Source organism: Anoplopoma fimbria, chromosome 4 (assembly GCF_027596085.1).
Source record: "Anoplopoma fimbria isolate UVic2021 breed Golden Eagle Sablefish chromosome 4, Afim_UVic_2022, whole genome shotgun sequence".
NCBI lineage: Eukaryota > Metazoa > Chordata > Actinopteri > Perciformes > Anoplopomatidae > Anoplopoma > Anoplopoma fimbria.
Window position 1 is genome coordinate 10606110 of NC_072452.1, and position 25908 is coordinate 10632017.

The 25908-nt window shown below is 40.1% G+C and overlaps 1 protein-coding gene across 2 annotated transcripts in view; it reads left to right on the forward strand.

The window, feature by feature from the left end:
* The window catches only part of si:ch211-153b23.7 (uncharacterized), a 150954-nt gene that overhangs the window by 117183 nt on the left and 7863 nt on the right, over positions 1-25908 (forward strand). The gene's annotated exons all lie outside the window — the stretch shown is intronic.

A 25908-nucleotide genomic window follows, 5' to 3' on the forward strand; every position in this document is an offset into this window, starting at 1 on the left:
GTCAACAGAGCGAGCTACTGTAGACAGCTTGACTTTCACGCTAGCACACCCACAGGTTTTGTGATTGGCAAGTGCATTAAACTCTCAGCAATCAAACAACAGGCTTCATCAGCTGTTGGCTCAGTGTGATGGAGAACAAAAAGGCTGTGATATCTGATTAGGCTGACTGACACTGCAACACAGGTTAGCCGACACACAAGGGACAGCCTGTTTACAAAGCTCCGGCCACAACAGGGTAACCTGACTATAGCAACATTACAGTCAGCCCAAACAATGGCCTGAGACAGCACAGAGGGCATCAATATTTAACCAAGCAGGCGGGCAGACAAAGGAGAGTTTCCTGGTTTATCTCTCCTAAGGGGGGGTCAGGCACTCCAGCAGACTAACTGCGTTACATTAATATGCAGAGGCGTAATTTACGCCATAGTCCTTTGACAGTACTCATGGAGGAAAGAGTGAATCATCAGGGACAACAAAGTGAAATCTCTGCTTACTGTAGCTCTGGCCAAACTCCCAGTTGTGCACAATATTTTAAAAACTGATATACAGTTGAAGTGCTGTGGATTAATACTGTATGCTACAGCTGGTGATAGTTTAAGAAGAACTGTAATGCATTTTGTTTTAATTGTTTTTACAAAATTGTGCTACACAGTGTTAAAAGACCTTGAAATCAAGAGACCGACATATTGTAATATGCACGAATTGCTTCTGTAATATTTTATGATTAATAGCCTCAGGGTGTCTTGTCTAAATGAAATATTTATTTTACAAATGGAATTTGAAATGCAAAGTAATTAATTATGCAAACATGCTGACTCTTGGTGTTTTGTACGATTAGATATACTGCCTAGAATTGGATCTCTTGTCAATGACAGTGCGGAAGCTTTGCAGAATCTGGGCGCTGCGCAGTAGTGAGTGTTTTCCGTTTGCAGCATAGAGAGCTTAACACAGTGCACCAAGTATGTGACAGTTGTATATTTTTATGTATACACTGTAACCTTATGTGTGCTTCTCTATGGTTGGATTTCCTTTGGTGTCTATAAATGGAACAAATATGTATAAATGTATGTGAGACAGAAGCACCTTGGCAGATTCAAGTGTGCTGATGGATTTAAAGTCCGGCTTAATTGGATGGAGATAATTGATGGTCTTCTCGTTCAGTCAGTGAGTGGGCAGCATAAAACAATCTCTCTCTCCCTCTCTCTCTCTCTCTCTCTCTCTCTCTCTCTCTCTGTGTCTCTGTCTCTCTCTCTCTCTCTGACAGACATTTAATGCTGTTCATTTTCATTCCAAATGTTGTAAATTTCTTCCAAAAGCTTTTATAGTGCATTTTCACCTGCCCTCTGTCTTTCAGAGTCAGGAAGAAAATGCCACAGACCACTTTCAGCATGTCAGGTTACAATGAAAGAATCTCTGTGGGTGGATAAACATTTTGCATATTTAGTTTTCAGCGGTCGCCTTTGAAGAAGACAGTTAATGTATCCATCATAAATATTTCCTTTGTTCTCTAGTTAATTTTTTGGCACTTGAGACCAAAATCTACACATGGTATGCCTATGAATTGGAGCAGTTTCCTCCAGTGATACAGAATGTGGAGATAAAAGAGCAGACTGACACTAAGGTCAGCGTACCAGTAATGTGACAGAATTAACAGATAATCACATGAAATACATGTTTTAGTATGGCTCGAGTTGGAAAAGGTTCAGAGTGAAAGAGAAGGTGTTATACAGACCGCACAGATTCACAAAGAAACGGACAATCAATCAATAAGACTAACTGTGACCAAAAATCATGAATTCAAGCCATCTGTGTTTAAATGTAGAAGCTGTATGTTTGAAGGGGCAGAGTGGAGAGACAGATTCACATTGTTCAAAACCAATCTCAGATAGATGTAAACAGGGCAAGAGGGGCCACAGAGATGTACCTGCTTGAGCTGATTGAGTCAGGAATACACAGAGGCACGTGGGCCTCCCACATAACCGGGACCTTAATAGTCTGGCCATGCTTTATGCAATGGGGTATCGTGATTGACATCTCTGCAGCCATGATATCAGGACCACAGTATATAATCAAACACCAGACGAATGTAGGATTCACACCGATAAACGGCGCCCCAGAGGAATTAGCCTTATTATTGGTCATGAAGGACTGAAGGGTGGAAAAACTGATTGTTAGAGGAAAGAGGAGACAAGAAGCTTTCCTCTTATTTTGCACAGACTAAAAATGCACTATTCACAATGGGTTCCAGGGATTGGGTCAGAATTTGTTTTGATCAAATCAATGATTTAGGGATTATGCTGAGGACAGGCAGGTCAGGCTGTCAAGACACACAGAAGCATGAAACGTGTAGCACACTGTTCTACCAATAACGATAACAAATTCACACTACTCCTACATCTTACCTGGCTGTGACTTCAATTAATTTACCTTCGGGCCGTGTTCAGACTGAAAATAGCATTGTGTTGAAATATAAGGCAATGGGCCATGTTGCTCTGCCAACTACTGAGCGAAAGAGTTGGCTCTTTAGCTGATAATACTCCACTATGTGCACCAGCTTGTGATGTCCAGTAGATTTTTGAGGCTTTTACACTGAAAACAACTGCCTGCTGTTGCAAAATGAAACTAAAAGGGCAACGAGAGTGAACCAAAAGTTAAGTTGCAGGCTTGACAGCTAAATACTGAGCTGAAACTTAAAAAAAAAAACCATAGAGTCTCATAAAGCTGACAGGGATCAACTGATTCAGGTGAACATTTTCAGTAGATTCATCACTAAAAACAACCATTTTGTTCTCACATAGTCATGTGAATAGTCATCGATTAATTGTTATTATGAAAAAATGATTATAGCCAATTTAATGTTTCTCACATAAATCAAAGACATATATTGATTGAAGAGTAGTTATTTCTGTAAGTTGACTGACAACAACCTGTACAGCTGCGTCAATCTCACCCATGCTGCTATGTTGCTAGCTAGCTATAAAGCAAAATGACGTCCCATTCCTTAATATGGTCAAATGTTTCTCACAGCTCTGGTAATACAGCTGTCAATGGCCGCATCACAAGATCTGTTTGAATCACTGAATAAAATCAAAATGTGGATTGTCTAAAACCAGTCCAATAATATACTAGAAATTTAAGATTGAGCTTTCATTAGATTTTTTTGTTGTTGATTATTTTTAATTTTTTTAATTAGATTTGCAAGGGCAGTGTTTTGTCAGATAATGTTGCATCATGTTGGGCCAAGTTGAGCCAATAGTTAAAGTTGCACTTGGATCAACTCAACTCTTAATCCCTTGCTGTGCCAATGCAGTGGCCTCATCGGAACTAATGAGATTTTTTGACACAGAGCTGTTGTCGGTCTGAACATGGCTTTAAGCTGTTTGTGCTTTGTGTTGAACCGGCCAGCTGGTCAAAGGAAGTCAAACTCCATTACCATTAAGGGGAGTACCATTTGAAATTCAACACAGGAGGACTGCACTTATACTTGCACTTCCGTCACACTTCTGTCTGGTGTCTTTGGTTTTGCAAGGTTTTTTCAGACAGTTCCAACACAGGGACCAAGTCTCCCACACGGAGAGTGACTCAGTGACAGGAAAAGAAAGTCGTTTAAACTCTTATGTCTTATTTCAACATTGGAGACACCCAAAGAGTCTTCACTCCCAAACTCGCAGCATCTGTCATCCTTTTGCCCGAAGCACAGAGCTTTTCCTGCCTCTCTTGGAAGATAGGGTGCAGTATGTACACGCGGACACACACACGTACACACACACATTCATCCTTAACTGTAGTTTTCAACTTTAAAACTGCAACTAAATCCAGTCGCAAGTGGCCTGTAAAAACATTAGTATTCGGTGGGTGCAAAAACAAAGATGACAGAGGTCCTGATGCAGTAATGCAGATATTCACCCTTGCAGCCATGTTTGTTTTGTCCTCGGTATCGGAGCAGCAGCAGAACAGCGGCTGTTAAACAGTTTGCAGTGAAAAGTGCTCACATTTCTTCCTCTTGTTCTTCACAAGGGTTGACACAATGGCAAGAAAACCTTACAGTACACTCCAGTACAGCAACAATAACGACAGCTTCAGCCTCCAAAAATATTATACTGTTATTGTTCAACAGCTCTGAAATACCATTCTTTATGAAAGAATGTATCTTTTCGTAGTAATGTAATGAATTCTAAGGTTATCCAATGTAAAAATGGAGGGCCTTGCATACTTTTGTCACAAAACAACATGGAGGAGCAGAATCAAGAGAGTTCAGCCAGCATGCTCCTGCACTGATTTCCCCTCAGCTGCTTATTCAGGCCTAACACAACCTGCCAGCACCACTTTTCCATTACTGGAGGACATAACGTACAGTGTTTGTACAGCAGTTTAAGAGAAAGGTCACAAAGAGAAGCGACTTTCCATCATTTGTTGTAGCACTTGACACTTGCCCAAATGAGATAGTTGCCACCATGAATGGTCACCTCAGGCACCCCACCTGTGGTAAACTGTGCTTTGAAAAGACTCTCCACAGCTGTCAGTTGTATATAAACTGTTATCTGCCATCAGCACAAAGACACAAAAGCTGAACACTGTCCAAAATTAGTTGATACCCGACTAATCCACTGGACTATTGAGAAATTATTTCTGTATTTCGTAACCATCAAAGGAAAGCTAGCTTCCTTCTTTAGCTCCTTATTGCTTATTACTGTTTATTGTGTATTTTTTTGATGGAGACTTAATGGGTGCAATTGGATTTTATGAAGCTATTTCTCTGACCCTGAAAGGATATGCAGGTATAAAAAAGGAACGATAGACAATTCTGCCAGATCTGTGTGTGGTTATTTTGCCTCTGTGCTAGGCTGTTGTGTCTTTTTGTCTCATTGATTTTGTTTTAACTGCTTGTCTTTTTGGTTCTTGTCGATCTTTAATTATGATTAACGCTGTTGCTATTGTGTCGGATTTTCTGTGTGGGTTTCTGTGTGTTTGTCTTTGTTTTAGATTGTTCTAGTTTCGTGGTCAATACAATACAATACAATTTCCATTAATGATCAATTTGTGTTTAATTTTGACTAATACTGGTCTATTGTTTATAAAATATGTAATTTAACATATAAAATGTTTAAATGCTGAAGAAATCTCTGTAAAAAACATCCCTCAAAGTGTTTCAGGAGCTCAAGTCAAGGATCACAAATGTTGGATTTTGTCCAACTAACATCCCCAAACCAAAGATTATTCAAATTACAATTATAGGAAACAAAGAAAAATAGAAAATCCTTAAATTACAAAGGCAGCTCATTTTCTGTGAACCCACCCAACGACCTTTGTCTTTTGGCTGCACTGTGACTCTCACAACAACATGGTGTTTGATAAACTGTTGGGATAATTTACTTACAGGCCTGAGGCACAAGTATGCGCTTTGATTGTCCTGATTTGTGTAATATCATTTTCATTTATCTGATTCAGACGAAGCAGAACGTTTGCTTAACGCCAGCAGCATATATCATTATTCAGAACATTACTTTCTGATGGTGGCCTAAAAAGTTGCTTTTGCCTATAACTGTTGCCATAAATCAGGGAAAAGCTTTTAGGTTTCATTATGGGATGGAGGCCTTATCCGTCTTTTCACTGAGTTCAGGTTTGTTGTCTGGTCTCTGCACACTTAAAACAGGAATATTTAGATGGTGAGGTAGTCTTTTAATAAAAGCTAGTAATGTTTAAAGTGCTTTCTCTCTTCAAAACATGTTAAGTAGGGCTAATGAAAATATTGAACTTTTAAATCATTCCTTCGGGTTTTGTCAAAATGTTCAAAGTTGACACATTTATTTCAGTTTTGTATGGGGGTTTATTTAAGTTCATCCAGCCTGCCTACAAGCAAACAAGCTGCTACAGTCACTTAGAAAGAACAGAAGAAGATGATTGCTTCTCCCTTTATGTAGATAATAGTCTAGATCACTGTACTATTGCTTCAAACTACAGTAACGGACATCCCACTGTGGTCAGATCTCATCTGAATGAGGTATTTAGGGTTTAGCTTCATTCACTAATTGCTTCCTTTAGCCCAAATATGAAATCAAACATCTAAAACATCCCATAGAAAATGTTAGTTCATTAAAAGAGCTTGAACCTTGCTGGAGGTTTTCATGCTGCCCTCTAACACTCTGTCAGAGTTTTCATTTTACTTTGATCCTTATCTCCCCAGGTACAAAACAGTGTGTTCAAAATCCAGTTCTTCCATGGAGAGTTTCCTGTGAAAGTGCCTCTTTTCTCAGATATCAAAGGCAGCGGAACAAACCATCAATCATTTGCTTAAACCCTTAATCATCCAAGCCCACGAACCCATTAAGTCTAAAATTACTCCTCAACTTCACTGATATTGTAACAATCCCTTACAGCATGCTTAAATTCTGCAATACAGTTTAGTGAAATGAAGCAAACAATCACTATAGGAGTTTAATTTTACACAAAACAGTATCAGATTTGTGGGAGAAAAAAAGCTATTATGAATCTTATTAATCACTTTTTGGGCTAAAGCTTTTATTTTTTTATTTTTTCCCATTTTGTAATTAGCTCTATTCAACTATTTTGCTGGAAAGCTTCAGTCAATTAACTCTAATTGCAAGAGTGAAAACAATGACCTTTTAATCATTACACAATGTGCCGGAACCATTTAAAGGTCTTGCAGTTATGTTTGCTATATAAATAGAAAGTTTGTGTTTAAGTGTTGCTGCTTTTGTTTGTCTGCTTTGGTAAAAATGAGTGTTGTTTTATCGGCGTAGGTTGCCATGAAGAGCAAATTTGAGATGTTGTAGCAGGTGACTAGCGGTTTAATAAATCTGAGTAGCCCGGGCATAAAATAAATCCTGAAAAAAAGATTGTCTATGATTTTTACACATGGCTGCACTTCTCTATGGTTTTCCAGTTGTGCTCTGATAACACACCTTCCAATAAAAGTGTTTACAAAATGAGCTTTAATCAGAATATTTTACAACTAGTTTAAAAACAAAAAAAAGGTGTCCTGCAGACTTTGCATGCTTGCTTTATTGACCCCAAATTCGGTTTCAACATGTTAATCTCAGTTTTTTTTCAGCATTTTGATCATACATTGACTTAAACACCACAAAGAGTGGAAGCAACACATTCCATACTGTCTGTCTTCAACCCGTATGAAAGAGCAATGATTCTCCCTTAAATAGAGGTGAAAGAGTCGGACACTGGACACCTTTATCAGCGACACCAGTTTCTTTATGGCCCAACTAAAACGAGCTAAAAAGAGCGACAGGGTGCCGAGAGAAGATAAGGTGCATTCTCACCATCTCTCCAATCTGCCAGCCTTGAGAATCAAACGGAAGCTGTGACTCGTATATCAAAGGTTTAAAAATGGAGTGGCGTTTTTATTTCTTTTCCCAGGACCTCATTTTATCTGCACTGATCCCGACTGTGCAATTGCTTTCAAGTACAAAAGTGTCCCTGCCTTCACTCCAGTGCCTTGCCTTTGTCAGATTATGTGTGTGTGTGTGTGCATGCCTCTACTGTATCCATCAGCACTCTCTGATTTGTTGTGTGTGTGTGTGTGTGTGTGTGTGTGTGTGTGTGTGTGTGTGTGTGTGTGTGTGTGTGTGTGTGTGTGTGTGTGTGTGTGTGTGTGTGTGTGTGTGTGTGTGTGTGTGTGTGTGTGTGTGTGTGAATAGTTAGAGCATATATGTTGCAAAGCTATTTGTTTAAAGGGAGCAATAGCCCTTCTTCTGATCTGATAGAACAGACATTACTGTAAGAATACAGGGTCAACTGGGAGACTTTCTTCGACGAAGGCACTGAAGTGTAAAGAGTAGAAGAAGGATGAGAACATTGCTTTGAAACCGCTAATACCTTCAGGGGAAAGAAAGTTAGAGAGTTTGAGAGGGAGCCGCTGTGATAAATACACCTGGTTGTCGAGACACGCTGTCTTTAGGGTTAGTATGAGACACCATGCCTCTGGTGATAGGTGACATTTCATTGATCTGCAGCAAATTTGGAGCTAAGTATGACACAAGTGAGGTAGCATTACGTGATTTGACACTTAAATTGTGACAGTGATAGACTTTTTTTTTTTCTCATCTCCTCCTTCATGTATCTGTCTGTCTTTCTCTTTCCTGTCTTACTCTTCCAAAATGATTTTAAATAATAATACATTTAAATAGCAAAATAGCTCAAAATTGTTAAGAGACAAAGGTAAGCTGGGTACCATTGTGCAGTTTAGTGGAGACCTTGGATACGCTGCATCCCTCATGTGCCCAAGGGTCCACCTTGTTTGTTTCAGTCAGTACATTCCGTCTTGCCTCACATGCTCACGCAGGTTAACACAAACACACACAGAGAAAAAAAGGAAAGGTGCCCTCCTCTCCCTTAGAGGCAGGGACCTTGAGACAGCTGCTCTGAATGGCAGAAAAACAATGAAGCACTTTTCATCCAGTGAAGAGGCGTTGCCAGGCAGCAGGAGCATGACGTTGTTACCCGCTAGTAGTAGCTGGGCGAGGTGGGCTGGAGGCAGAAGGTGTGATAGAAAATATGTCTTTTGGTCTTTGTCAGTGGACTGCAGGACCTAATGCAGGACCTCGAAACACACACATAAATAAGCCCCTATGTCTCTGTCAGTGTGTGAGTCTATTTTTCTAAATATTGAGGCTTAGACGGCGGATCTCTCTGCAAACCTGCCCCAGAGTGTGACATCATTGCTTTTAATGAGCACTTCAATCCCCCCTCCGTTCCATTTCGAGAAATGGATATCGATTTCAGGGTGGAAAGAGAAAAAGTGAGAGAGTAGCGGAGAGACACAGCAAGTAATGTACTACTCTTGTTTAAGGACATATTGAACATAAGGTGGGCATTATTCTTGAATATAGAGCTGGGTATTGAGCTGTAGAGAATTATATATGTCGGTAGCCATGGAAGTAGCTCCTATTAAGGACACTGAGGTCATGGATATGTGTTTTTTCCAGGAATTCAGGGATTTTCGAAATGCATGGAAGTGATAGAATTGAGATTTAACGTGTTTTTGCAAAATATATTTTCTGATTATCCTTGGCAGTCTGCAGAATGCTATGACATTAGTATTCATCAGTATTGAAACCAACATGTTTTATTACTATTTATTTCATTATTTATCAGTATTTATATTTGACCTCAGTTTCTTCAGGCTACAGTGCTGTACGTAGCAGCAACAATCAAGTCCCTAAAACTGGCATCGGTCAGATTTGTGATCTAATTTACTCCAGATTTTGCCAGTTTAAAAAAAAAAATCTTATCCAACTGCTTTTATGCTTGTGCGTTAAGATAAGACTAGTTTACACCATTCTTGCAGCTCTGTAAGGCCACTAACATGGCTCAGTGCTTTGAGCACCATATTGTTTATAGTATTCACCATCTTAATTTAGCATGTTAACATGCTATAATTTTTTTAATTATCACAAAACAAAATGTAAAGTTGAGACTGATTGGAATGTTATGAGTTGTACTGGACAAATTGAAATGTTAAACTGATGATTAAACTAGAGGAAAAGCTGAGGGGTCACCAAAGTTATTACAATTCATACTGACAGAGACTTAATGGCCTCATACAATCCCTGGTTTTTTTTCATCCTTAATTCAATCTTGTTTCAGGTATCCAGTATTTATCAGTGCAGTTTATTAACATATTGGGACTGTCAGTTACTCAATAAGTGCCTGTGACTCACCTCAGAGCTACAGCCTCAGTCACTGTTCTATAATCCTAAAACTCCTCGTTGGCTTCTTCTCTCTTTTATATATTGCATACAGGTTTTATATTTCACCGATTAATAATGCCATAAATCTGTTATCGGCCTGTGCAGCAAAACTAATTCAGCAGATTTGGAGTTGTTGCCTTTTAGCTATAGTTCACTGGGGAAGCAAAGACTCCCAAAGACACTGAATGGATTATTAAGGAGACCAAATGAGGAACCAGAGATGCCCAGACCGACAGACATCATGAAAAATTGAATAAAGGAAAGGATTATGTTAAAATGTGCAAATTTTGTGTTAATTCTCATTCCTAAAGACTTTAATTCTCCAGTGTCACAGCATCAACTCAGAGCTGATTTGTGCAGCTATATCACCCTTGGTTGTATCTCGTCACCACTCTCCCACCTTGTCTGACTCCTTCTTAAAATCCCCCTCTTTCATCCGTGTCTCCATTCACCTGCCTTTCACTGCCTCTGGTAATATATATTAGGTTGATCGACCTTCACATTCAGAATCTATATGTTTTCCCAAAATGTTGTTATGGTGCCATTAGGGCAAAAATTGAAGTCAAGCAGAGTAAACACTCCAGTCTGATGATATCAGTGTGATTAAACTCACAATCTAAGTCTGCAAAGTGCCAGTGACATATGTGGAATAATACTTTGACTTTCATTAAATTAACAGATATTTTCAAGTTATTTTTCTTCATCAAGGGTTGTTTAGTTTTATCAAATCTTGTTTGGTTCCCACGAGCAACACTCACATGTATAAAGGCACCGTTGCATAAAGTATGATTAGTTGTCACTGCTGCTGGCCCGGCCTCACTCACCTCACTTGACAGAAACAACTGCTACTCTTCCTGAGACAAACCATATCTAGCAGTAAGTGATGTTGGAAAATGCCCAATATCCCAAGAGGAAAAACTTAATTTTTAGCTAAAAGTATTACCCGGATGCATATATCTAAAGTAATCTGCTGTGTCATTATCACTGGCTTGATAACATTAAACCAGCCGTAAACACAGCATGTTTATGGCTGGTTTTATGTGAAGTGCAACAGTTTCTTAGGCTTTATGATCTGTGCTTTGCTGATCAATACAAAGTTAAGTGATTGTTGGACTTAAGTTACAGTAAGCAATTTGAAGATGGCTTGTATTTCAGGTTTGATAGAGGTGAAAGACTGATGGGTTTAGATAGGAAATACACAACGAAAACTGGCTTTTAGCTGTACCTGGTGCTATACATGTATTGTGCATTGTCCCTGCTAACGATACAAACTTTATTGTAATTTTCTCCAAGAACATTATCAAAAATGGATGTAAGGTACTTATTGATTCACATGTGTGCTCAGAGTCTATTTTTGCATTCCCCTTGAGCTTGTTAATAATTCTACATAATAATTCCCATATTGACACAGTTTTAGTGAGTGAAGCTTTGCCTAATTCCATCGCAGGCATCTTTTATGAGTTTTTGCATTATGCTTTATTGTATCACTTCTATTACATTTGATGTGACACTAAAAATCCGCTGTGATAATGTAGCTGGTATTTCGCTGGCAAATGGCAAGATTTCATTTGTGCTACTAGTATCCATGTTATTAATCTGTCCTTCTTAGCCTCAGCCAGGACAAAGGGATTCACTTTGTCGCATTAGCTAGATTAGCACGTTAGTTGTCAGCATGTGGCTTGCATAAAAATACGTGGATGATTGTTTTGTACAAATTAGTTTTTAAAGATTATTATGGTTTTCCAGCAGGTTGCGTTATTTCTAAAAGTATAAAATGTCCATTAATAATCCTTTATGACATGTTTGAAAATGGAATCTCATCCATCTGTTGTTGAGAGCCATGAGATTCAACCATATGACTAGCTGATCCAAAACAATGAGCCAAAAGCCTTCTAAGGGGTAGTTGGCGGGAATGTTGATTCTCAGTGAGTTTGGCAGTACAAAAAACTATTTCACATTAGAGGGTTTCAATTTAATTAGTGTCAATATCACAAATATTGATCTATATTGATATTGTTGACTTTTAAATTGGTACCAGGACACATTGTATATCATACCCCCGAATTTGTAATTGATTGCTGATCGGAGATTTTCACCTCACTTATCTCGAGATGTGGTCAAGTTGAACAGTTTTTGTGTGCATGTGACACTATAGAGAGTGAAAGCTTCAACACCAAAGCTCACAGATAAACTTCAACCATCTACACTTTTATTATTACACCTTCTTCGACTCCTTTCATCGATCTTGAAGAGTAAAATTATATGAATTCTTTTGATATGAAAATGTATGTTTCATGCAATGGATAGGCAGTCCGATAACATGCACAAGACATAGTGTTATTCAGCCTTCATTGTATGTGTCTATGTATGTATTTTTCTTTTATAACTGAGAATTATCCAACAGCAATTTAGAGATATTTCACTTCAATTCTTTATTCTGAAGATTTAATAGCTCTCCTCAATGAACCACTTTTGAATCTGTTTTCAAAGACAAAAAAATGTCAAATGGAAAAGCAAAATGTACTCATCCCTTTAGAGACTACAATTACAGAATTGGGAGCCAGGTCTTAAAATTCCCTTTTTTTTCATTACAGTTGCAAAGACGTCTTCAAAAATATATTGCAAACCATTCACAGCCGAAGCTCAGCCATAAAGTATGTAAGTAATCACGCACAAACCTTTAATTTCCATTCCAAAGTAGTGAAAAAAGCACATAATGTCTTCTGCTAAATTGGTATACGGTGAGGGAGCTGTTTTAGGTGAATAACATTTCCTACCCCTTCAGACTTTTGAAACATTTCCAGAATATGATGTGATTACATCCAGGGTTCATTGAGCTGTGACAAACTGAGCTGAGTTTCACTGTGTGATTGGATTTCTGCAAGACATTTCAGGTCAGAAGAAGAACACACACATACTGTACACAAACACACACACGGACACACACACACACACACACACACACACACACACACACACACACACACACACACACACATACGCAAAATGGTGCACTACTACACTCTGTCAACAAGAATGTTCACACAGCACAGTAATCGCAGCTCGTAAAAAAGTAACTGGCTCACTAACAGTCCAAGGTGTCACTCAAAGTGTGATAAGAACAGTTTGTTCAGGCTGTAACTGCCAGTTTCTGTTAAAGATGGATCACACAGTTTTATTTGTTTCATTTAAAGGAGTCAGAGGGCGATTGGTGATTGATGGGGAATAAAAACGGTGCTTGCTGAATACCATTATTAACAGAAATTCTTCTGAAACTTTCATATGTGTAATTACAAGTTTTTTGACAGACTGATATCTTGTGTGTGTGTCCTTCATAGAAACACATTCTATGTCTATGGTTTCCCCTCTAAAACCTTTTGGTGGAAATATAAAATAGTATGCTGACTATCTTTTTTCAACTGGATTTTGTTCAGTTAAAGTCAAAAGCTATTTCAGTTTGTACTAAGTCCAAATTCAGTTTCCCACATCAGATTTGGAAGATGACTCATCATATAATACTGAGATTTGCAGTTGTTGAGGGGCATCCTTAACCCAAGAGCCCCATTTATAAATCATCTCTCTCTGGATGTAATAAAATAACTTTATTTTCTGATATCTTTCTCTAGGTCTAGAGGACCCGCTCATTATTTCCAAGTCTACAGATTTGCCAACATTCTCATACAGAAGTACAGAAAATCATCCTCATTACTTAAGTGTGTGCTTCTGACTATAGATACCCTCCACAAGGTTGAAGGAATTTGTGCCAACGACTTTGTTTTTTTCTTCCCCTGGGTGAGATGCTTGACAATGGTGGGCTTAATCTGCACTCGGCAATTTGGTCTCAGACCTCCGGGGGAAGACTTTCAGAATGCAGCGATTTCTTAAAATTCAACACAATCACTAGGTCCTGGAGGAAAAAAAAAAACTTAGCAGGACTTAAACCACCGTCGTTAAAACCACCTTGCAAGGGAGAGCCCCGGCTAGAGAAGACAATACTGGCAATGAATCCACTAAATGCCATTGAGACGGGCTAAGCTAGTGGTGAGACCTGCTAAAAATAATTTACTCGAGATGACAATGCAAAATACCCCTCTTTGGTTTTAGTGTCTTAAGGTTGAGAAAATACCCTGTAGTGTGGTCACTGCTGGACAAACTAGATCATACATCACAGTAAGCACAGTGTATGATTAAAAGTTGCCTCGCCGTCTTCTAAATCTGAAACGCTCTTTGAAGCTTGACTGAGATCAGTTTTGTTGATCTTAGACTTTAACGACGCATTTTTCAAAGATTCTAAAATCCATGTGGGAACATGGTTTTTTTTCAACGCTACTGAGGCTTTTAAGTCTTACTGCGCCACTGATGAAAAAAAATAGGGAAGCAGAAATATCTGCCATGATATATTAACAACATGACAGCAACACTCTTGCTGTGTGTCACATGGCAAATAGCAACAGATAGGGTAGCAATATCAAATAAATAAGTCTATTTTATGCTGTAAACTTGACAACTGGTAATGTACAAGTCTTTCCTGATCAGCCACTATGAAAGGTGAACTTTAATATAAATGTAATGTATCATTTGATATTTCATGTCAAAGCCAGTGCGACAAGTCCTGGCAGAATATAAATATACTTTGCTCCGTAGAAATCAATTTCTAGGTCCTGAACATTCAACTCACGAATGTAGCAGTGTGATCGTAGTGCACAACCAGAAAATGTCTGGGACACTTTTTGATTCAGAGAAACCTTTTAGACAGCCTGGTGTTGTGTTCCTCCCCCTGTGACTGTGAGAAACCTTGACTCAAAGATGTTCCTCTCTGCTGCACATCACCGACTCCCTCTGGACGCTGCCACCACTCTGCTGTCACCACATGCTCTATTTCCCCTCCAAATGTGAATACTCTCCATCCCTCTGTCTTCTGTACCGCTTAGTGACAAGTGTTTGCCTGTGCCTATGTGTGCATGTACATACAATATGTGTACTCTTGTGTATGTGTTCTGCTCCTGGCTGCATGAATGAATGTGTGTGTGTTTATTCACTGTTTTCTCTAATTTTCTCTGCAATTAGATAGACTCCCACAGAATTCCATTAGTATCCATTTCAATGGAGGGTTTTACTGTTTCTGACATCCCTCCAAGTACTTGTGTGTGTGTGTGTGTGTGTGTGTGTGTGTGTGTGTGTGTGTGTGTGTGTGTGTGTGTGTGTGTGTGTGTGTGTGTGTGTGTGTGTGTGTGTGTGTGTGTGTGTGTGTGTGTGTGTGTGTGTGTGTGTGTGTGCTAAGTGAGACTGGGGCTTTCTCATGAGGGGCAGAGGGAACAGTGAGACTGAATGTCGGACATTTTGGAGAGGTTCCAATCCGATACCTTTGCTTCTTCCCCCTCAGGCTTGGTTGACATTTCATTTCTCCATCCTGGTGACCAATGCATAAAATAAAAGGTCCTGCTGCAATTACAGCCAAGGTCAGTGCAGTGGAGTGCAGTGTGCCGTAATGTTAAGATGTTTAATGGAGGCTTTTATGGCATCCCTATTCCGTCATGCATACACACACACACTGGTATGCACACAAAAGGGAAAGGAAATCTTCATTTCATTCAAACAAAGACATTTTTTCTATCCCATAGAATTACATTGCAGCAGCCAAAACCTTCTGTGAAATTACAAATGTAATTCAGCATGGCTTCTATGTCAGTCAGGATGTTTCCATACTTAATTTAATCCATTTATAGCTATTTCAGTCAACTGGCATAGAAGCCATGCATGTCATGAATTCAGCCTCCTGCTATTTGTTTTATCATAAAGCTTCGGCTTTACTCTGTCAGCCTGATAAATATGTAGGAACCATGTTCACTAATAACCTCATCGCAGCATCGCAGCAACCACAGGCCTATATGCTCATTCATGAAACCGACCTACACAAACACATTGGTCATTGGTCCGTCCATCTCTAGTGGGGCTGCCCCCTCTTAGTCGATTAGTCTACTTACTAATTGGGCTTTTTGGTCTTTGTCGGCTAATATTTATCTAGTTGATAAGTCGTTTTTTTATGCTTTTTCATGCTGATTGACTTATTTCCAAGAAACTAATTACCACATCTCTGGTAAACACAAGATTAAAAGTGGTGCTTTTTTTTGTTTCTTTGTGGAGAAACTCAGTTTTACAGATCTGTCGATTAAATCAACTAAATAATTCATAAATTGACAAAATTGACAAAATTGTATGAGTGTTACTCCACTAAGAATTTCTTTGGTCAAAGGCTGCCATAATCTCTAGCATGGTCATTAGCGTGCCTCTCGTTGCGCAGATGCTTTTTCACTCTTTAATCCTGCCAAAGCTTTACATACCAGCTTTGCTTAACATCCAGCTAACTGAGGCAACAGAGCAACACCTCGTTATAACTTCACCCCCATTTACTGCAGCTCTTTATCCTGCCAACGTTGTTCCTCCTCTTCCTCTCTCCTCTCCAGCTCTACTTATCCTCTACTCCTCTCTCTCTCATTTTCTCTCCCTACTGAATGCTCATTAAGAGCTTACCCTGGACTGATGCCTGGCCAAAGACCCTGCCACTCAAACTGGAGGTAATCATACCTGTGAGATGTAGTGGCCATAATCCACCACTGGGGGCCGGTAATGTGCCACAAAGTATTTATCTTTTCAAACCTACAAAGTGTTATTCCAAAGCTAAAAATTCCCACAAATAGGCGGAACCCTAATGATTCAGAAGCAGATGGATTGACTGAATTAATAGAGTAGGAACTCCTGTATCAAACAGCCCAAACATGAGTAAGTATAGAGTCAGTAGGAGAGGAATGAAATCAAACTGTACTCGAGGTCACATGGGAGCGAGGAAGTTAGAAGGATGGAGCAGATGGCAGACAGATGGATGCGGGAGGGCAGAGAGGAGCTACATAGAGAGAGAGAGTAGAAAGGGCAAGATCTAGGGTGAATCCATCAGCGTCTTCCTGTGAGGCGTGACAGAGCGACGGACAGCTAGATGGATGTCTGTAGGTGTGCCCACTGAGGGGCAGAGCAGCTGGCTATTCACTCCTCCGTCTTTTGCTGGATTCACCTGGATGCCTCATTGACACATATGCTGACACGGCACTGGTGCCACACACTCACGCATCCACCCACAGCCAGTCACGCACGCACAAAAACATGCTTAAAAATTCACAGTATGTCCTGCACATAAAAAATAAAAAAAACGCCTAAGCACAGAGCAGTGGGGCAGACAGCCTCAGCATTATTCACAATAAGATTAACATCTATATAATTCCAGTCATTGCAGGACTACACATGATCAGCTATCTTAAATGGAAGCTTACGCATCTGGAGCTTTTTCAGAAAACTCTGGAGCAAATCCCACTTGTGAAACTTACGTAAAGAGACTATGCTTCTAATGCTGTGATCGCTCAGTTGACTGGATGAAGAGACAGAAAGGGACAGACGGAGATAAGTTGGTTAAGAAGTTGAATGCTGAGCAGCTCCTGCTTAAGGGCTGTGAGCCAATATCCGTCACCGTGGCATTAATTATATTCTCTATTCATTAGAGCACACCCTGGGGACTGCAGTTATTAGACACAGCCCAATTAGGCCTGCGGTGAGCTAACGATGCCGGGCTTGGGCGAGGGGCAGTGGAACGAATAAGGAAACCTAGAGGGTAACAGCACAGCCTCCATCAGCCCCTTTTCTGGGAGTGGGAGGACTGGGAGCAGATGAGAAAGGATGATATAAAAGGAAATGTAATCTCACAAGCCATATCCTCAAAGAAATCTAGTTTTGCTGTTATTCTCTTCGAATATATGAGGCAAAAAAATTTGTAGGGTTTATCTTCTATGGTGTATTCATATGAAAGAAGGATCATGTCAAAGGATTAGGAGAATAAATTACAGAAAATCCATTTTCTACACTGGCAATGAAATCTGCACCAGAAAAAAACCTCTTCAGAGACAAAAAGCTCAGCGACACATTTTGAAAGTCTGATGTTGATATGATGGACATGTATGATGGACGTGTATGTTTGTGTGTATGGGACAATGTCCATCACACAAGCAATGTAGTTGTTTCATCTCATTCTCTAAGCCCTCGTTTATCCTCATACTTCAGAGATTTCAATACTTTTATTGCTCAAAGAAACTGCTTGGGAAAAGTTACTGTCCCATGAAAGACACTGACATCTTTCATTGCTCATTTTTAAGATCCCACAAGGACACAGTGGAAGTCAGACAGAGCCCTACTACTGAGGAGATAATAGTCAATCTCTATGATTTGGTGAACAGCTCCCAAATCTAGAAGGGCATTAGAAGATGAGGGGTGATTTACCGTCAGCGTTGCTGCATGTGAAACTTTGTAATGTCACATTTTGTATTTATATGTGTTTCATGATGACAGTGTCAGGAGAAAGCTGATATTTGAAATTAGGAGCCCTCAGAAGTCCAGATCAATTATATGGTGCCCTGATGTTATAGCACAGCAATGTTTGAACACCATATTGATCTTTTAACAGCACACATCCTCCATTTCTTAGCTAAATATCTCCTCTTTAAGGTCATCTTATTTTTCTCTCTCTCTCTCTGTCATGACGACAGAGTGTGCTCCTGGCTGCCCTGTGCTCCTGGCTGCCCTGGATCAGGCAAAGCAGATAGGCTATTATGGCTGGAGTTGAGGTGAATCAATGTATCAGCACTTCTTTGATGCAGAGCCTGTTTCTCTATATCTTGTCTTTGGTTGATTAAACACATCGACTGCTCTGTCAGCGGGCTGGAGGGATGGCCCACTGCAGCAATCTGTGACACCGCTTCTCCACTACCTCTGAGGTTTAGCTGGAAGCTAAAAGGTAAAGGCAACACTGGATGTAATGTGATGTCAGCACAATATATTTAACACAAGAAAGATTGTTTTCATCTCCTCAGTTTCCCTCTCCTTGCCTTTGTACATTGCTACTAACAGGAAGCGTATACCTTTGTTCCTCCTCTTCCCCTGCTTTACATCAGGCAGCCTGCTCCAAGACTGAACAATCTCTCTTTACATGGCAATAGTGCTCCCATTTCAATGCTAAATAGACAGCCATATTCTGTAATTGCTTCGGCCTGCTCACGGTCCATTACTGAATTAATAATTTCTCTCTTTCTCTCTCTAACTGTCTCTCCCTCTGTCTCTCTGACTATCTCTGTCTCTCTGAGGTTGAGCTGATGCGTTGATATCGATGGCTCCCTGATTACAGTGCATCCATGGGCTGATTATGCACTTTTCCCTCCAATCTAATCCAGCTAATGATCCTGGGATTTCATATTTATTAGGCTGCACATCATCATTTATCATTTCCCAGCGCCCCACATAAATAGTCATATTGGCTTTGACTAAATCAAAAGCAGGCACAGCCAGAAACTTACTGTCTGGAGTCTGTCTGGATAATGCCCTCATATACTATAACAGGCCCAAAGCAGGTATTTGTCTCACAGAATCATTATCTCATTTTCCCTGTCGATGCAATAAGACCCACAGTGAATATACGAAATAGCTGTTTTCACAATACCTTGAACACATGACTGACTGAAAGGTGTCGCATCAACACATCTGGTCCCTTAATATAGATAAAGTGCAGGCAGACCTTAAGGTTTCATTCAAAGAGGCACTCCACATTGGCACTTTACGAAGACAAAGTTAATTAAATGGTCACAGGGAGGTATGCTCAGCCTGTAATAACTGTTGTATAATGTCTTCTGGAGGAGCTTCATCATGTCAGAGAAAATTACCTCATCTGGGTTTTCGCAGATTGGTTTTGGGGAGTACAGTTTTATAACAAAAGGTTACAAACTTTGCGAGATGAGGGCATTTAGCAAACGGAATAAAAGGAAGCAAAAGATTCTGTGTTTTTTGGAGCTCAACCCACACTCAGACCTGAAGGGGAATTTATACTGATGCGTTCAAATGTTATGGTGTAGTTAGCATACACATGTAGCTGCTGTTGCTATGCCACAACTTACATGCACGTCCTCAAAAATGCAGCAGCTATGTAGATGGAGACTGCTAAAACTGTGATTGGTCAGCTTTGGCTGCTTGTGGTATCTCCTACAAATTCCTGATTACAGTTGATAGTTAAGACAACATTAATTAAGATGAGCGAAGACCAACAGGTTTCTCTTTCAACTATTTAAATAACGCAGCTGAGTCAGTGGCCCTACGCTTCACACTATGATGTGTTGGCCTTCCAGCGTCAGTTTTGGACTTGTCAAGGACTCATACAGGCTCCGCCCTTTATTGGACTCAATGGGTAATACTCTCCTCCAATCACAAGCACACATTGTCCCACTGCAAATTTGCATACACAAACCCAAATACATGCAATCTCATCTTTAGCTGGTACATCAACTTTCCATGGAAGCCCACTGCCGCTGTCTCTCTGCCAGGACTTCCCTCTAGTGATGACAACACAGTGCAGAGCGGCGGCCATAAGCTAGCCAGTTTGACTTGCTTTCATGCACTAATGTACACTAAAAGGCATGCACGGCCAGCCCAGCTAGGTAAAGAAAACTAGGAGAAACTCGCATTACAACACACACACAGTGGAAGAGCAACTTCATTCTCTGCTCAGGTAGACATTACTCAACTATATGTTTACTTGGCAAATAGGCCTAGTTGTTTGATGGTATATTGATATTCTGAATCCCGTATAGACCTTTAAAGATTTGCCATTTATTTATTTATTTATTTATTTATTTATTTATTTATTTATTTATTTATTTATTTATTTATTTATTCCGCTCACGCTGGTCTCCTGCCAGTAAGGGGAAATTACTATCTTTTTTCACTTTTTCTTTTACTACATATTGTGTGCTGATCTTGGTATTATTCACCCACCTCCATGCAAAAACACACATATACACACACTGAAGAAACGCATCATGGATTACCGATGGAGTTTGATATAGTGTTTGCTTTCAGTCGGGCCCTATGTTAATTGATCCCATTGATTCTGTCAGGCTGATCCAGAGCCTGCAGGCTCCCCCGCCCCGTTCAGCTCACATTCTCACTGACCTCATATTCTTTTAGCCAGCACACACATATACACACAGCATTTCACCAATGCAATATGCGACATACAAATACGTATTTCACAGGCCATGGAGTTCCTATTTATTTTACTCCTGCCCAATAAAGGCCCCACACTGTTCTGAAATAATTGTAATGGGAATTTCTGTCGTCTCAGCAAGTATTTGCTGCTCTATACATTCATTCATATGGCTGAGCAATTGTAATGCAATAAGGGGCTGGCCAGGAAATATGACATGTCAAATACAGTAACCACATACCACTGCTGGACAGATTAGCTCTACAGAAGCTGCAGAGCAGAGTTATGAGAGTGGTTATTGTCATGGCCAGTGTGAAGTCTGCAGGTGAAGATCAATATTTGGCTAGGTTGTTCATGAGGTCACAAGTTGGTCCAGTGATCAGCACATGAATGACTCTGATTTACTGTCTCATGGTTGATTATCACCTGGTGTTAGGTTCTCTGGGTCCAGGACGAACTTCACAGAGGATGTATAGACTAAAGGCTAGCATGCAGACATGTATGAATGCAAAAGATTGTCACGGGATGTAAGATTTTGTGAATACCCTACAAATATTGTGATTGAGCCATGTTTGGCAGTCATTACAGTAAAAGGTAGAGATGAAAGTGGTAAAATGTACCCAGTGGTAGTTGTGTTTTACATGCCAAGAGTCTATTTGTGTTTGATTCTTTGCCCAGAAATCTTTCCAGCTACTTTGATGCTTTGCATGTTCCATACAACCCTCTCTGGGTTCTGAGCTGGTACACATATTAAAAAGCAGGGAGATGTTGGAAATGAAATATTTCGGATGTAGCCTGTTGCGATATTAAAAGCTCCTGCTGCACTCAGACCTACACACACACCCTGTTACCTGTACGATATTCACAGGCACACACAGGACAGATTCATTTGTTGATGGATGCTTCTGTGACTGGGGGCCCCCTTCCTCTTCCTCCGCAAGTCAGTTTGATAGGCAGAGCAAGTCTTGCTCAGCTCTATTTCTAATTTGGATGGAAAAGATCCAGGCATAATTTCACTCTAGTTCTCCCACTGCACTGTGATTGTGATTCACAGTTTAAGTAGCAGTAGAACACGGTGCTGCTCATCATTTTGTCCCCTGTTATAATTTATCCAGCCGATAAATAGGGGTCATAACTATCCAGCAGAGATCTAGGCCAGATATGCAAAGTGTTTGGCTCTGGTCTCTTTGTCATGCCGGAGAAATAAAGGAGAAAAGAAAGAGGAGAGGACAGAGGGAAGGACCTTTCAAGCATGCAAGGAAGGACAGACAGACTGAGGAAAGAGAAATGAAGGACATAGATATAATTTAAGAACGAGATTGAGATTACACAAGGACATAATGATGGACCTGGCTGGGCTACTGATTTAAATGGCCCAGATTTATTCCCAAAGAATATAATCCAGACAGTGAACCAGGACTTTGATGTATTGTGTTATGGCCGTGCAGGGAAGAGCCATGTTCAGAGGTTTTCCCTAATGAGCTCACCCATGTTTAAGTACAAAGCAGGGTGATATTAATTCTTAATGGGGGCATTAAAAGTTTAGTTAGTGAATACTAGTGAGCATTTGTGATTAACTGGCCAAATTAATTGCAAGCGGCACATTGAAACTTTACTGGGCTCAGTCTGCCCTCCCTCCTGTAACACAGGGTTTTTCAGATGCAATCCGAATGGGCTTTAAATATAGAGTTAGAAATGTACGCGTAGAAAATAAAAGCACAAAGTATAAGATTAAATGATAAAGCCAACTTTATTATTGTCAACAAATCACATGAGAAGTAAAAGCAGTTAAAAAAACAACTAAACACAGCCGGACCGTGTAGTTTTTGTCATAGTTATTCAAACAAGAGGAAATGGTGCTTTTTAGCTGAGGATTGATGCACAATCACTGATACTTTTTAAACAATTTCCGGACAACAATGGAGCTATATGATGATATATGGGGACAAAAGCAATTTAAGGGGAACCAAAATTGTTAATTATAACATACTTCAGGAGGTAGGGTGACGGATGATCGTGGTTCGATCCCTGGCCCCTGCAGTCTACATGTCGAAACATCCATTGGCAAGATACTGAACTCTAAATTGCCTTTCTAGTCTTTGGCCACTTAACACTACATGTCATTAACCCATCTATACAATGATGGCAGTGCATGAACGGGTGTGAATGCGAGGAGCCACAATCCATCAGGACTAACTAAGCATTTACACCCCGATGGAACAGCCCCTCAGGACAAATTTGGCGATAAGTGTTATGAAAACACATCAACATGGACTATTGGAGCCGGGTATCGAACTGCCGATCCTCTGATTGAAGGATGACCCGCTTCTCCACTAGGCCACAGCCGCCCCAGTGTGGATGTTCTCCTTGTGTGGCACCTTGTATAGTTGCCTCTGTAACCAGTGTATGAACGTGTGTGTGAAAGGGTGAATGTTGACTTTTGTTGTAAAGCGCTTTGAGTGGTCACTTAGATTAGAAAAGCACTCTATAAATAGAGTCCATTTACCCCTATATGTTTGGTCCTCCAAAAGTCTTACAACAAAACAATGTAACAACAACAACATATAATATTATATAACAATTAAAATAATAATACTCATTCAGTACAATTTATCACTGCTATGAATAATTACAATTTCCCCTCTGGGGATAAATGTGGGGTTAAAATGAACAAAAACATTTGTCACAGTTAGGGAGACAGCAAAGGAGGCCAAGCTTAATATTATGGGGGCACTGGCCCCCTCTTCCACCACCACCCCATCCTACAGATTGAATTGTTTAATTGTTCAAAAGTTCGAGGCAATAACTCTCTGTCAGCCCTTGAACCTGCCTGGCAACAGTTTTAGCTTTATCTTACAACATATTTTTGTCTCTTTAGTCTCTGCCTTTGCAGCAGTCTTTGTTGTGAATGTTGTTGTGGGGTAATACCTTCAGATGTGTTACCCAGTGCATAATTACATGTGAGCAATATCAATTTAAAAGTGTGTATGTCTTTATCTTTACAATATCTTTTTTTTCCCGACAACACATTACACTTCCATAGATTCCCTGTTTGTTTTCTAGTGCAAAACATTGCTGATGAAATGCTGCAAGCAACTGAGGAACCTTGATCTTACTCAGTTTCAAAGCTGGAAACAGCACACATTTTGCTTGGTGCTTTTAAACAACAGTTTCTTTTCTATTCCTACACTTTTCTCTGCTTGCTGATATTACCAGCAGGGGAAGGCCATGTTCCACCAGAGGCTTAATTAAAGAGCCTTTTCTATTATTGACAGCCTTTGCATTTGAAATGGCCTTCAGTTGCATCGGTCTGCATGCTAATACATTCATCTTCTTTGGAGGACACAGATGTTTTATGCCTCATCTCACGCTCTCTCTCTCTCTCATTGCCTCTTGCATTTTTATGGGATGCACACAAATCAACATTTAATATGTTCAAAATATAATTAATGTGACAGTGTTCCATGCATAGGAAATAAATAATACATGGATAAATCTTTGTGATAGGAAAACTGCTCTTTGTGGATCTACATGGAATTAACTCCCAGTCTTTTCTTGACTTACTAGTCAAAGCAGTTCTGCTGCACTGGTCCCAAGAGCTTTAGCGCACTAACTCAGTACCAGGTGTGTGTGTCTGTGTGTATGCACGTGGGTGTGAGTGAATTCAAGCTTGCATGTATGCTGCACGGTGAGACACGTCCCTTTGTGGTAAACCACGAGAGGACAGCTTAATGCATTGTTACGCTTTGACAGAAATTCTCCAGAGCCTGAACTTTCACTTTCACACTCACCCACAGTCATGCAACTCAGACACACACACACACACACACACACACACACAAGCCAGGTTCTTAGTTAAGACATACAGAGATGTACTCAGTCACTGTCTCAGTCAAATTCAATCATTGGCCCTTGTTGAGTTGTTCAAGCTATTGCAGTTTGAGACTTAACAGGTAAAGCAACTGGTTAGAGTGGCTCTGCAGAGAGACCAAGTGCTAAAGACCTCAATTTGATCCAACCCAGTTAAAAAACCCAGACCTTCTCATTTTAGCTTCCAATGAGGAACTCAGCACAAGAGGAGTGGCAGTAACCCAGGAGAACTATCCACCTCTCAGTCGTCCTCACTACATGGGACAATCTCTATTCCCCTCCACGATCTCCTGTTAGACTAAAAATCAATCCCCCAATGGAGCAGCAGCCCATTTGTCCTTGGCTTGACAGAAGCTTGGGTCAATAAAGGCACTGCATCGCTACTCCCTCATTGGGCCTCCCAGCAAAGCCTCTGCTTGGCACAGCAATACTGACTGCCATCCATGATAGATGGCACAGGCATGTGAATGGAATTACTGGACCAAGTCGGATCGACTGACACATTTTGTTGCCTCTCACACTTTTATCTCATGGTGGTGCATCAGATGGTAAAATGACAGAAACTTTGACTCTGCCCTCTGGATACCACAGTAGATAACAACACTATTAATCTTGTTTTTTTTTCCACCAGTGTTTTTGTCTAAACTGAGGTACCAGGGTCAGAAATTTAATGGAAACAGTCCTTTATGACTACTCTATCATCTCTTTAGATATAGACATATTTTTAGGCATGCTAGTTAAATGGTGTCTGTCAGTCCACCACTATGGGAACATGGGAGAAGTTTGTCTTCAGGGTTTTCAGGGTGTTATCACAATCTTTAACTTAACCTAAACAAGTAGGTTTGTTACCTAAAGCTAAGGAAAATTATGTCAGAAAGCCCTGAAGGTTAACTTCTCCCATGTGCCCATTTTGGTCCAAACTGAAACAACTGGATGGATTGCTATGAAACATACATTTAGATGAATCACTTTGAGGAACCATGACTGTTCACCATCATCAAGTCAAAATTCGAATTTGTCCAATGCTTTGGTTTATGACCAAATACCTGCCAAGCTAATGAAATTCCCACAGCTGTATTTTGTGTTGCTAATTTTGCAAATAGTGGCGCTAAACTAAGATGGTGAACTTTGTAAACATTACATCTATTAAACATCAGGATGTTAGCATTGTCACTCAGACCATGGTTGTGTTCAATGCCCCGTATTAACGTATTGCATACTACTTACGCAAACTGTTTGAACTGC